We start from the raw sequence: 12,131 nt of genomic DNA, 5'->3' as shown, positions 1-12,131 counted from the left end.
CCCGCCTGAAAGGAATTGCCAGTGTGTTACCAGGGGGCTTGTGTCCAACCTGCAGAGGGCTCCCCAGAGCAAACTAGTCTTGCTAACCCCTGAAAGGACACGGATACAGCCTTCCGCTCGAGGATTGACGCAAGCAGAAATTCTTTTAAATCTAAATTATTTAACAGAATTTTTTTTAAAAAAAGTTTAATAAAGCAAGAAAAGATACATAGGATTTAATAAAACACAATACAGTTATATTTAACAATTACACAATAAAGCAGTACAGCAAAATAAAAGACAGACTGCATAAAATACCTAAAACCTATAGAGCAAAGGTTCTCAACCTGTGGTCCGTGAGCTCCATTCAGGTGGTCCACAGCTAATTCCCTCTAAGGTGCGTGCCTGGGCACACACAAGAGAATGAAGGGCCGCTCACCTGATTAGTGGAGCCATGCAGGTGTGGTTCCACTAATTAGGTGCCTGTATCCTGGAGAAGACTCACATATAAGATGAGCTGGTGGCCTTGTGGGGAATAGGGGATAGGTGGGAGGGGACAGTGGGGTGAGAAGAGGGGGTGGGGGGAATTTGGGACGTGCAGGGCTGCGGTGGCCAGAGAAAGAGGTGACTTTCCCCATCTCCAGGACTGCGGCTGCCAGGGAGAGACGGCCCTCCTTCCCAGCCCCAGCTCAGGGGCTACTGCAGCAGCACAGTGGCTTCCCAGCCTAGTGACTGCTGTGGCAGGGCAGACCTGCCCCCTCCTTCCCAGCCCCAGCTTGGGGGCTGTCACGGCAGGGAAGAGGGGGCACATCCATCGCATTAGAAAGGTAAGACTACTGATATTAAAATAAGTTATGTGCTTTTATTTGTAGAACAAAAATTAAGGGTTTTTTTATATAGCACTTTTATCCAAAGCGGTTTGCAATGGTTAGCTAACAGTACAAACAACATTTGGAAAGATCAATAAGTAGGCTGTTGACACCCTCAGCAATTTTCAGGTTGTCTGCAAAAAAAAAAAAAAAAAAAAAAAACGCTTTGAGAACCACTGTTATAGAGAATACAGTAGTTTCAATGTAACATGCATATAAAGATCCCACATTCAAAGGCTTTTAGTCTTAGTATTAGTCTAACCCTGTACTTAATACAGTGTAGTATACATGGCCTCTATATACACATATGAAAAAGTCGTCATTCACAGATTTAAAAAGAAAACATTTACTTAACACTAACACTTAATATTTAAACATACATCCTGTGAGCACTGGCCAAGTGGGCAGGGGAGAGCTCCTCATTCAGAAACAGGCATCAAACTTTATTAACACACCCACCCAGACACTCAAAGAAAATAATTTATAAAATTACTGTTACGCTCTCACACCAAAATCCCTCTGACTCATCTTAGGTCCTTCTGCTCTGTCAGTATAAAAGATGAAGATGTCTGCACCTGGAGGAAAGGATCTAGCTGATAATGACATTTTGCTCTGTCTTTATTTAAATGTATATCATAAGGCTGAATTGCACTGTTATTACAAATATATCCAATTCCCTGTTCTTCCATACAAGCCTCAAGTTCAACGATTTTCCATGTCTGATTTTGCTTTATGGCCCAGACTTTGTGTTCTATTGGTTGCATCACACTGGTGTTGACATTTAACCCAAGTGATACAATAGGAGATATCCATTCAGTTTGGGCATCAGACATCATATATGCAGTTGCTTGGTTCAACTGAGCATTGTATGTGAAGTTTACCATTTTCCACCAAGAATTAAGGTTTTTTTTCAGCCTCAGTGGCATATTTCCACATTATGTTTCTTATTTCTAGAGGTAAAATTCAACTCATTCCATCTCCTATAATGTCTTGAAAACATTTTCCTCTTTCAACTACCGACCTTTCAGTCTTCGGGCTTCTCTACATGTGAAAATTAATCCAGAATGAAGGAGGGTGTGAATGTAAAGCAGATTAACTATTCCTGATTAATTCTATGTGTGGAGGTTTTTATCCCAGAATAAGAGTGCCTTATTCCAAATTACATAAATCCAGTAAATCTAATTTGGAATAAGAAATTCTTATTTTGGAATAAGTGTGTCCACCCATGGAGCTAGTCTGGAATAATTCCCCATATAGACAAGTTTGAGCAAGCTGTCTTTGTCATGGAGCCAGTGTGTCATGTTAGTGGGGACAGCAGTTGAATCTGTAAACAATCAGAAATAAAGCTGGGTGGCTTGTGTATTTTTGGCAATGAAACCAACGTGTCTCAGCACCTCTCCAGGTGGTCTCCTGGATTCTGAAGAGGAGGGGGAACAGGATAGTTCCTTGTGGGAGCCCACAAGTGAAGACTTTTCTGGAAGAGGAACAGTTTCCCATCATTACTCTAAGCCTGTTGGAAAAGAACGGTTGGAGCGCTATTGCTGTGATGTCTGGTTCAGCAATGTCTTGTAAGTGGTCAGCAATACCTTGCAGTTGACAGTCAAAAGTTGTGGAGAGGTCAGGTATTATGAGATTGGCCTCTCTTCATCCCTTAGTATTACTGGGGCTGTGTCCATGCCATGCCCTGGTCTGAAGTTGAATTGCAGGGCATCCAAGATGTCAGCAAAAGTCATACCTACTTGAAACATGGCTACCAATACTTTCTGAATGGTTTTGCATAAGCGTTGGAGATTTTCTCAGTCAAATGCTGGCTTTCTGGGAATCATGAACATTGTCACAATTTTCAGTAGGATTTTCACTGACAATTACTGTTAGGAGTAGGAACAGTTTTCTTTATTGCCATTCCTCATCCCAGAGAGTTTCACCTGTTTCGCAGGTGATGTGTCAAATATTTCTCAGCATTTCTTCAGCTTCATTGTGTACCAAACACACACAAGTGGCAGGGTTGGTAATGTCATCTGATCTGCTATATAGTTTCCTTCCTATGTGCAGCCATCTCATCTCTTTTGTGAAGCAGGAGGAAAGCTCTTCACAGCAGTGGTCAGGGGTTTGGTCCAATGTTAGGAGCTTCAGGTGCACAGTACCTCTTAAAAACAGGAACATAATTTTTTCCCCATATTTTTCAAAATCAATTATTTCATTTGCTTTCTGGATTTGTACATTTTTATGTACAGAAATTTTAGATGCTTGTCTGAGCAGTGTTCTACATTCAAATTGTATTGTTTTGTTATATCAAACTAAATCTTGTGTTCTGTAACTTCACAGCAGAAACTGTATTATGTTGCAGCAGTCCTCAGTCAATGACCATGGAGTCTCTCTAATTTTTTTTTTAATTGGCAAATAAAATGTAATCTTTTCAGTTACTTCTGGTATCTTAGCTTCTCTTTATCTCAAACACTGCTGTCATCAGGGAACATCTCTTCCTCTGCAAGAGAATTGTGCTGGAAAAATAGGAAATCTCACTGCTAATGATGAAATAAGGCATCTGCAGTGCTGGGTCCTGAACATGTACTACTAGAGATCAGAATAAACCTTAGTCCAACTGCTCTTTGAACTGAAAAATAGCTGCAATCAAAGGAAATGAAAAATCAAGATGTAGGAGAGAAGGAAAGGGTATAGGCAGGGAATTATGGATGAAGGAAAATAAAACAATTTTCCCAAGTTAAATTAAGGACTAGTTTTGTGTGTTTCTTAATTATTGTACTTAATGCCTAAGTACTACAGTAATTTTAGTAATATCTCATGTCTGAAAAATTGTACTGAATATCATACAAAAACAAGTAACCCGTGTGGTATTTCAGCATTTCACTTCCAAATGGAACCAGGAAGTGCAGAAGCATGGAGAACTGAAAAATAATTAGAAAACAGTAACTACACCTTATTTGAACTTCAACTGATGTTTGGTTCAAATTATGGTGATGGTTTGGTCAGTTCATATTTTATGTAAATCAGTTAATACCGCCTTAAAGAAAATACAACCAAATTATAGTATCTTGTCACTGCTATTCCTTGCCTATCTTCCTATATAAACAGTCATTTAGTGTTCATTAGCTATAAGCCTATTTGTTCACTCATTAAGATTCACCAGTCATTTCATAACAAGTGACTGAATAAGTGACAGATACATGCCATCTGGTGGTTTACCTGCATATGTACAGTTTAGAGTTCTACCATCATGCTCTTTTATTTTAGGAAATCTTTTCCCAGTGTTGTCGCTTTGATAACTAGCAGAACAATAGTAACATTTAAAAAGATGTTGAAAGGGAGCAAGCAGATCCCTCTGAAGAATGTATCAAAATAACATGAAAATGAAACTACATATGAAGTTAGAAATTTTGAGATTTGGCTAAATAGCTACAGAATGCATCTCTTTATTTTCAAACCATCTTACCACTCTGGTATCCAAGAGCATTTTCAGTGATTTGTTCTGAAAAATGAATATATGGTTCCTCAAGCTGCTCTTATTCATTGGCTGCCAACAACATGCAGGGGCTATTCCAGTAGTTTAGAGGTTAGTTTCCATACTGTGTGTAAGATTGCATGAGTAAGGGGGAAAATATTAAACAAGGTAGTAGAGAGTAAGGAAAAGGAGGAAAAAAAAATAGGAGAGGGCACAGAAAAGGCCATACTCTGCAGGGAGGGAAGCCTGCAGTTGAGGGCAAAGCAGAGAAAAGCAAAGTGGGGAACAATATGACAGACCACAAAATGGAAATGGGATAGGAGCAGGATTTACCTACCAAAGGGAAGGGAGGCAAAATGATTAATAAAAAATGATTCTGGTCTGTCATCTGATTTCTGGACTCCTGCCCATCCTCAATGCATGTGCGACAATTTTAGGAGTTCAGAAATCAGACGATAGACCAGAATCATTTTTTATATTCATGATTTTTGGAGTCTGGTTCATGATTTTTAAACTTTTGAGGTCAGCAACAATGATTAGTGTTGCTAAGTCTCACAATTTTATAGTGACAAAGACCATTTTGGTCCCCACTGTCAGAGCTTTTGCTAGAGGACCCAACTAAAATCAAGGCCCCATATGCTAGGCACTCTTCAGCCACATAATAAGAGAGGCTTGGTTTACATGGGGAGTTTAAACAGGACTAAATTGAGTTAATCTGATTTGAAAACACTTGTGTACACAGGCTGCAATTCATTATAGTGCACTGACCCTGCATTTATCACAAATTCTGGAGTCCTCTTTTGAAGTTATTAACTTTGCTACAAATCAAGTTAATTCAGTCTATTGTTCATGTGTAGGCAATGCTGCTGAAAACTGCTTTGACAGTCTTCCAATTCTTATCCTACCCTACTTTTCAGGTGATCATTATTGGCCTCTCTGTTTACCTACATGCCCTCCCCTGTTCTGGGGTCAAGTTGACCAGATGTTCCCTCCCCTGTTTATAAGCTGGAGCACAGCCAGATTTTGTCTATTGGCTCCTGGATTCCATTTTATCACAATAGCTATGGAAATATTCCAAAAGCTCCACAATATGCCTTGAGCAGCTTCTTGGAACTGTGTTGAGACCCTGACCAAGACTGAGCAGGCAGATCCTATGAAGGGAATCTTGGCATGTAAGTCTTTTTTATAATTTAACATTTATATTTTAATGTATTATGTTATAGGGTTGTACTAGCTTCTGTTCGAGGTGCCCTATGGCTGCAGCCACTCTAGAGCGTTGTGAGCTAGAAGATTTTCTGAGTCCCAGGTCCCTGCCTTGCTCCCTCTATCAGCCTATGCTATCTATTTGTCCCTTGGTCTTCCACACACCTTTTCAAAATGGTGGATACTTTGGCCACATAATTGGCCTCTATCTCATGATGAAGCCCAGTTAGTGACCATTTTCAGGACCACACTCTAGAAGGCACATGCCCATGTATCTATTTTTACTTCCCCTTCCCTTTGCTTGGTAAATGATATCTTCCCCTCCCCCATTTGCCACCTCAAAATGGTGGCTGGCAGCAAACAGTTGCAGTTTTTATGCCCTCCCTCCCCGAGGGGATTCAAATAAGAAAAACATTCTTTTGTGAAAAGTGTAATGTTTACTGAGGCAGTGGTTACAGAAAAAGAGTTTGGTTAGTGTTCTCACTTTACATGAGGTAGACATTGACATTGCATGCCTGTAAAAGCGACAAACAGTACTGATCCCCTACAAATGCCCTGTAATGCTCATTCTAACAGACTGGTAACAGTGAATGCTTCAGGCAATCATTGCAGAACCCTATCCATTTTTCTCTGCACATTCAACATGTCTGTAGGGGAGATAAAGCAAAAGGTAAGGCTGAAAAATTGTTCAGAGATTATGAGGAAGAGCTGCATGGCCTCCCACCCCCGCTCCAGGGAAAGCTTGCAGTCAGAAGCTCCTCCTTCCACTCCTCGAGCACTTCTGGAGGAATCATCATGGTGAATAACTTCACAGCATCTCTCACTGGTCTGTCCTTTGCCTTTTTAAAAAAGGTCACACTTTGCCTCCTCCTCACCCACCTCAGGGTAATGACAGCCTAAATGTTGGAGGGAGTACTATAGAACTCACCCCTAGATTCACCCCACTCGCTCTTCTGATACTATATATCAGAGGTGGGCAAACTACAACCCACGGGCCACATCCGGCCCACGGGACTGTCCTGCCTGGCCCTTGAGCTCCCGGCCAGGGAGGCTAGCCCCCGGCCCCTCCCCCCACTGTACCCCCTCTCCCACAGCCATGCCACTGAACGGGCAGCACAGCTTGCACCTGCCCACCTCCCAGGCTTTCCAATAAGCTAGTCCTGCTGCTCTGAGCAGCATGGTAAGGGGGCGGGGAGAGCAGGGAGCAGTTGGGTAAGGGGCAGGAGGTCTCGGGGGGCGGGACAGTCAGGGGACAGGGGGGCGGCTGGATGGGGCGGAGTTTTGGGGCTGGGAAGTCAGGGGATGGGGGGCAGGGGGGTTGGATAGGGGGTGGGGTCCTGGGTTGCGGTTAGGGGCAGGAGGTACTGGGAGGGGGCAGTCAGGGGACAAGGAGCAGGGGGGGTTGGATGGGTTTGGGGTTCTGAGGGGGGCAGTCAGGGGGCAGGAAGTGGTAGATAGGGGCAGGGCCCAGGCTGTTCGGAGAGGCACAGACTTCCCTATCCAGCCCTCCATACAGTTTCACAATCCCGATGTGGCCCTCGGGCCAAAAAGTTTGCCCACCCCTGCTATATAAGCACCTCTAAGGCACAGGAAAACTGTGAAGGAAGACCAGGAACATATATCCCCTCCCCCCAAATCTCCAAGGTACAACTACAAAGCCAAACAGCACATACCGAATGGACAAAAATCCCAATTCACATACCACTTACCATCTCTTGAGTTCCCCCCCTCAAGCTGAGAAGAATCTCAGGGATGTAAAACCAGAAATGCATTTAAAAATATGCTATCAAAGCCATCCCCAAAATATGAACAACAACTGTCTTTTTGTTAATACCCCGTCACTGTGGCACCTGTACTGGCCAGACCATTGAGGTCAGGGACTTTGTCAGTGACTGAGTAGCTGGAGAGAAAACAGAAAAGTCATGATGAAATGTTCACAGGCATCATTACACAGTGCCCACTCAAAACAAATTAAAAAAAAATGCAGAGGTGGAGGCAGTATCTGAGGACAGAGAGGCAATTTGACAAAGAGCTTTCCCGGGAAATCACTGCAGTGGAAAAGGAGAGCATGACAGTTGCCAGAGAAAGCATTGTCATGGCCAAAGACAGTATGAGAAAAGACAGGAAGATGCAGAGGCAACTCCTGGTGGCAATACAAAGCCAAAATGCCCTACAAGTTACTATTAGGGCAGAAGGCAATGCAGTACTGCAAACCAACACCCAGTCACATTGTCCAGCTCCTGGACAATACAGGCTACTGGGAACAACTCCTCCCAGCTGTACCTGCAGGATTGCTCCCAGAGGCAGTTTCCCTCATAGACTGAGAACAGTGGCACATGGAACCCCAGCCTTTTTGAGGCCTCTATTGCCCCTGGTGACTTCAAGCCTTGCTACTGTGACTTCAAGACCCTCTCCACCACTTGCACTGTGTCTTTCTGGATCATTTGTCTTAGCTTTGCATGTAATTCCCCAAATATTTTCCCAAAAGAGGCAAGTGAATTGCAAGAATTTGTCTGGGTTCTAAGTCTCTTTTCAGAGGACTTTGTAGCAAAGGCTAAGGGTGCCATGGGGTTTAGGTTATGTACACACTACCACTTACTGCAGTATAATTTATGTCGCTCAGGGGTGTGAATAAGCCACCCCACTGTGTGACATAAATTACACTGACCTAAGCGCCAGCGTGAACAGCGCTATGTCAGCGGGAGGGAGAAACTCTCCTACCGACCACTGCTTGTGGGGCTGGAGTAATTAAGTCAATATAAGAGCTCTCCCCCATCGGAGAATGTCTGAACTACAGCACCAGTGCAGCTGTGCCACTGTAAGTTCTGTAGGGTAGCCATTGCATAAGAGAATTTGCTTGACCTTGTTGGTGATTCCATTTTGAGAGACAAGTTTAAAGTTATGCTTCTTGATCAGTTCTGGTTCTCAGTTAGAAAAGAGTTCCCTAAATTGTCCCAAACAATTGTTGAAATACTTGCTCACTTTGCCTCAACATATCTGTTAGGGATGGAAATAACATGTAAAAAACAGTAACGGTGTAACCAATTCAAATACTATCTGTTACACGGTTAAACGTTTACCCAGGGAACAATGGGTACGGGGGTGTTGCAGCACCCCCGCATTTTACGCAGGGCTTCCTGCACCTGGGGTCCATCCCAGCTGCCAGCCCTATGCCTGAGGCTCTGCTGCCACCTGGCATCCCAGCTGCCGCCACGCCTGAAGCTCTGCTACCGCCCGTGAACTCTATGACAAATACAGAGCTTTAACCATGATCACTACAGATATGCTGCCCGTAAGTACCATTGAGGGTACAGGTTTTCGTGCATTGATGGGTTTTGCAGTACCTGAATACCGTGTGTCTGTGAGACAGACTATATCCTCAAGACTAGAGAACTGCTATGAAGGCTGTGTGAAGTCTGTCCAGGAAAAATTGGAAAACACTGTTAAAATAGCTTTCACTACTGACTGCTGGACAGCATTAACTACAGAAAGCTACATGACTGTCACTTGCCATTATATTGAACATTGGGAGCTTTGATCTGCAGTTCTACAAACAGAAAGTATGGCAGAACAACATACAGTAGAAAACCTTGCTGAAAAATTAAATTACAGTGGAAAGATGGGGTCTGGCAGGCCGTGTCTTGGCGTGCATACACGATAATGCAAGCAACATTGTGCTCGCCAACACACCGAGGTATGTTACATCGGAATCTGTCAATTGTTTTGCCCATACTTTGCAGCTAGCCATTAATGATGGGTTTTCTTCAAGTAGTGTGGATCGGCTATTGCAGCTGCAAGTAGACTAGTTGCACATTTCCACGACAACACTGTGGCTGCAAAAGCACTCGAAAGAAAACAAACACAGCTTCAGGTTAAGCAACACCGTCTGATCCAATTGTGTAAAACTCGCTGAAATTCGGTATATGACATGTTTTCAAGACTCAGTGAGCAAAGGTGGACTATAACAGCTCTGCTTTCAGATAGCTCGGCAACAAAACAATCTGATGCCTGAACGCTTCAGCTGCAAGATGAGCACTGGCAATTCATAGAGGATATCTTACCAGTACTTTCCACTTTAAAATGCACTACACCTGTCATGTCTGCTGAACAGTCAGTGTCAATTTCAAATATTTATCCAATTTGCAACAGTCTTCTCCAAACTCACCTCAGAAGCAAAGCTCCTGTCGAAAATGGAAAAGTTGCTGATTTCAAGGCTGCTGTTTCTCACTCTCTGGAGCATCGCATGAAAGCCAATGATCCTGCCAGGGCCGAAAAAAATGCATGAAACTCAGAAGAGTGCTGTAGTGATGCTTTTAGGTGAAGGTTACACCAAAAAGGAGAATGCAATAGAAAATGAACTGGAAAATTACTTCGGGGAGCCTTGTCCTTCATTGGAATGCAGTCCATTGGAGTGGTGGAAGGCTAATGCACAGTGTTTTCCAAGGCTTGGAAAACTGGCAAACTGTGCATTCCAGGAACATCTGTGTCTGCAGAATGTGTGTTTTTCAATGCTGGCCTTACTGTTAATCGGCTGTGCACAAGACTGAAACCAGAGCATGTAAACATGATAATTTTTCTTAACAAAAAATCAGCAATAGAGTTGAAATTCTAATCCGTTTTTTTGTGTTTTTGGACGTCTCACGGATATTATGTAAAAAGTTAAACCAAAAAGTGGGTTTTAGTTTTACACATAAGACTGGCTGTTTTTGTTGTTAATAAAAGCACTTGACAAAGATAATATATATGTGTGGTAGATTCATTGTGAACCAGTGGCGCAGGAACATTTTTTAACAGTGGTGGTGCTGAAAGCCAGCCCCCTCCTTACCCCTGCCCACTCCCCACCCCTGTTTCCGGGAGCGGGGACATGGACAGGGACCAGGAGCGCAGGGTTAGATGTCTAATTGCAGTGATTCTTACATCCATAGTATTGACTGCTTACTGTATTTGGAGCAGGAAAACAAAGATATATTGGTAGGACCTTTGGAGTATTTTCACCATCTAAAAGAAGAGTAACCAGAGATCATAAGATCAATTTCCTGCCATTACAAGATGAAGACTCTGGTCACTTGTGCTTCTTGGTTTCTCTAAAATCCCTGCAAGTTAGGATCCCATAATCTTCACCAATAAGTAATATATCTGAATTGACAAAATATATGACATATAATGGATCCGGTAGGGGAGGCAGCAGAGCGTGGGGCCCGGGTGGCAATGGGGCTGGCAGTTGGGAGGGAACTGGGAGCGAGGCCAGTAGCCAGAATGCTCGGTGCACTGGTATGCCAGGCGGCAGTAGAGGCCCAGGTGCAGCAGCAGCAGAGCCCCGCTGGGGCAGGCAGCCAGGATGGACATCGGGTGGCAGCAGGTCAGAAGCCGGGACAGATCCCAGGCCACACCAGGATGCTGGGTGGCAGCAGGGAGGGTGGTGCAGGGCTGGCAGCCAGGACCCTGGGTGGAGTTCAATCATTAACCAGTTAAACTCTTACATCTCTAATCTGTGTGGTTTGTGGGTTTTGTTTTTTTTTGACTTGATTACTGTACACTGATCTGCAGTTGAAAATCTCCGAGATCAAACCAAGGAACCAGAAATTGTGTGCTAGCAAATAGGCTCACCCTACTCCCATAGACAAAGGTGAGTCAATATGTGTTCTTTATGTTCAATTTCATTCAATAGTAGAGTGGTACTACTCTACTACTGTGCTATGTATGTTGCTTTTTGTCATAAGCAATACGTCATGTTGACAAAGAACAAAAATTCTCTTGTTCTATGCAAAAGTATTCTTTCTTAGAAAGAGGAGGGCCCATATGGGGCATGAATCTCCAAAGGTGGGTGCATAAAAAAAAAAAAAGTTTAGTAATTTTAAATATATACTTTTTACAAAAAATAAATTGGAAAGTGCTCAAAAGTTGGCAAATGGCATAACTAACGCTAGCTGTGCAGCCTTAATTCCGAACCCCTTGTATGAAACATAAGCATTATGATACTATTTTTAATTACCTGCTCACCCACATCGATCTTCAGCAGGGTTTGAACCCAGGACTTTTACTAGCAGTTGCCTTCCACGGGCCCCAGCCAGTGAAGGACAGTGAGAGCCGGTGGGCTATGCAACTCTTTACTAGTAGCGGCAGCGGATTCCGGTGGCTGGGGCAGTATCCTGCGCCCATCTCTGCCCGCGGCCACCCGGCCTATCTCTCGGGGAGGGTGCGAGCCCTGATGGGGCAACGGGGGGGGGGGGGGGGGGGGCGGCGGCGAGGAGTTCAAACGGTGCCTAACCGGCTCCCATCCAGTCACGGTCCTGAGCGCCGTGCCCCAGCTCCCTTCCTGGCTCCACAAGGACCTGCCCACCTCAGCGTTCCTCCTCCTGACTGAGAAGACTCCGCCTCTCCCGGCAGGCTCTTGAGCGTCACAGGCTGGCCCGCCCCAAACCCCGAGCAGGGGTGGCCTGACGCCAACGGGAGGGAGGAGCCTCAAAGCCGCGTCCGGCATTCTCACCCGCCTTCCCGCCGCTTTTGAAATTTAACCGCCGCTTCCCCAATGCAAAGCCTGAGCCCTGAGGCATTCTGGGTAAAATCGGCAGCCGCACACGTCAACCAAACTACCTAGAAGGCGGGGACTCCCCTGTGGT

At 44.3% G+C, this 12,131-nt stretch overlaps 1 protein-coding gene across 1 annotated transcript in view; it reads right to left on the bottom strand.

Annotated features, from left to right (window-relative positions):
• The window catches only part of POLR3G (RNA polymerase III subunit G), a 40,972-nt gene extending 28,884 nt beyond the window's left edge, over nucleotides 1-12,088 (bottom strand). The window contains exons 1-2 of the mRNA XM_043546614.1: nucleotides 11,504-12,088; nucleotides 3,786-9,770 (exon numbers count right to left, since the gene is read on the bottom strand). The gene's annotated coding sequence lies outside the window, so the exon portion shown is untranslated. The remainder of the gene's footprint in view (nucleotides 1-3,785; nucleotides 9,771-11,503) is intronic.
• Nucleotides 12,089-12,131: the final 43 nt, after the last annotated feature.

Source organism: Chelonia mydas, chromosome 5 (assembly GCF_015237465.2).
Source record: "Chelonia mydas isolate rCheMyd1 chromosome 5, rCheMyd1.pri.v2, whole genome shotgun sequence".
Taxonomy (NCBI): domain Eukaryota; kingdom Metazoa; phylum Chordata; order Testudines; family Cheloniidae; genus Chelonia; species Chelonia mydas.
This window is presented reverse-complemented; position numbering and strand designations above follow the sequence as displayed.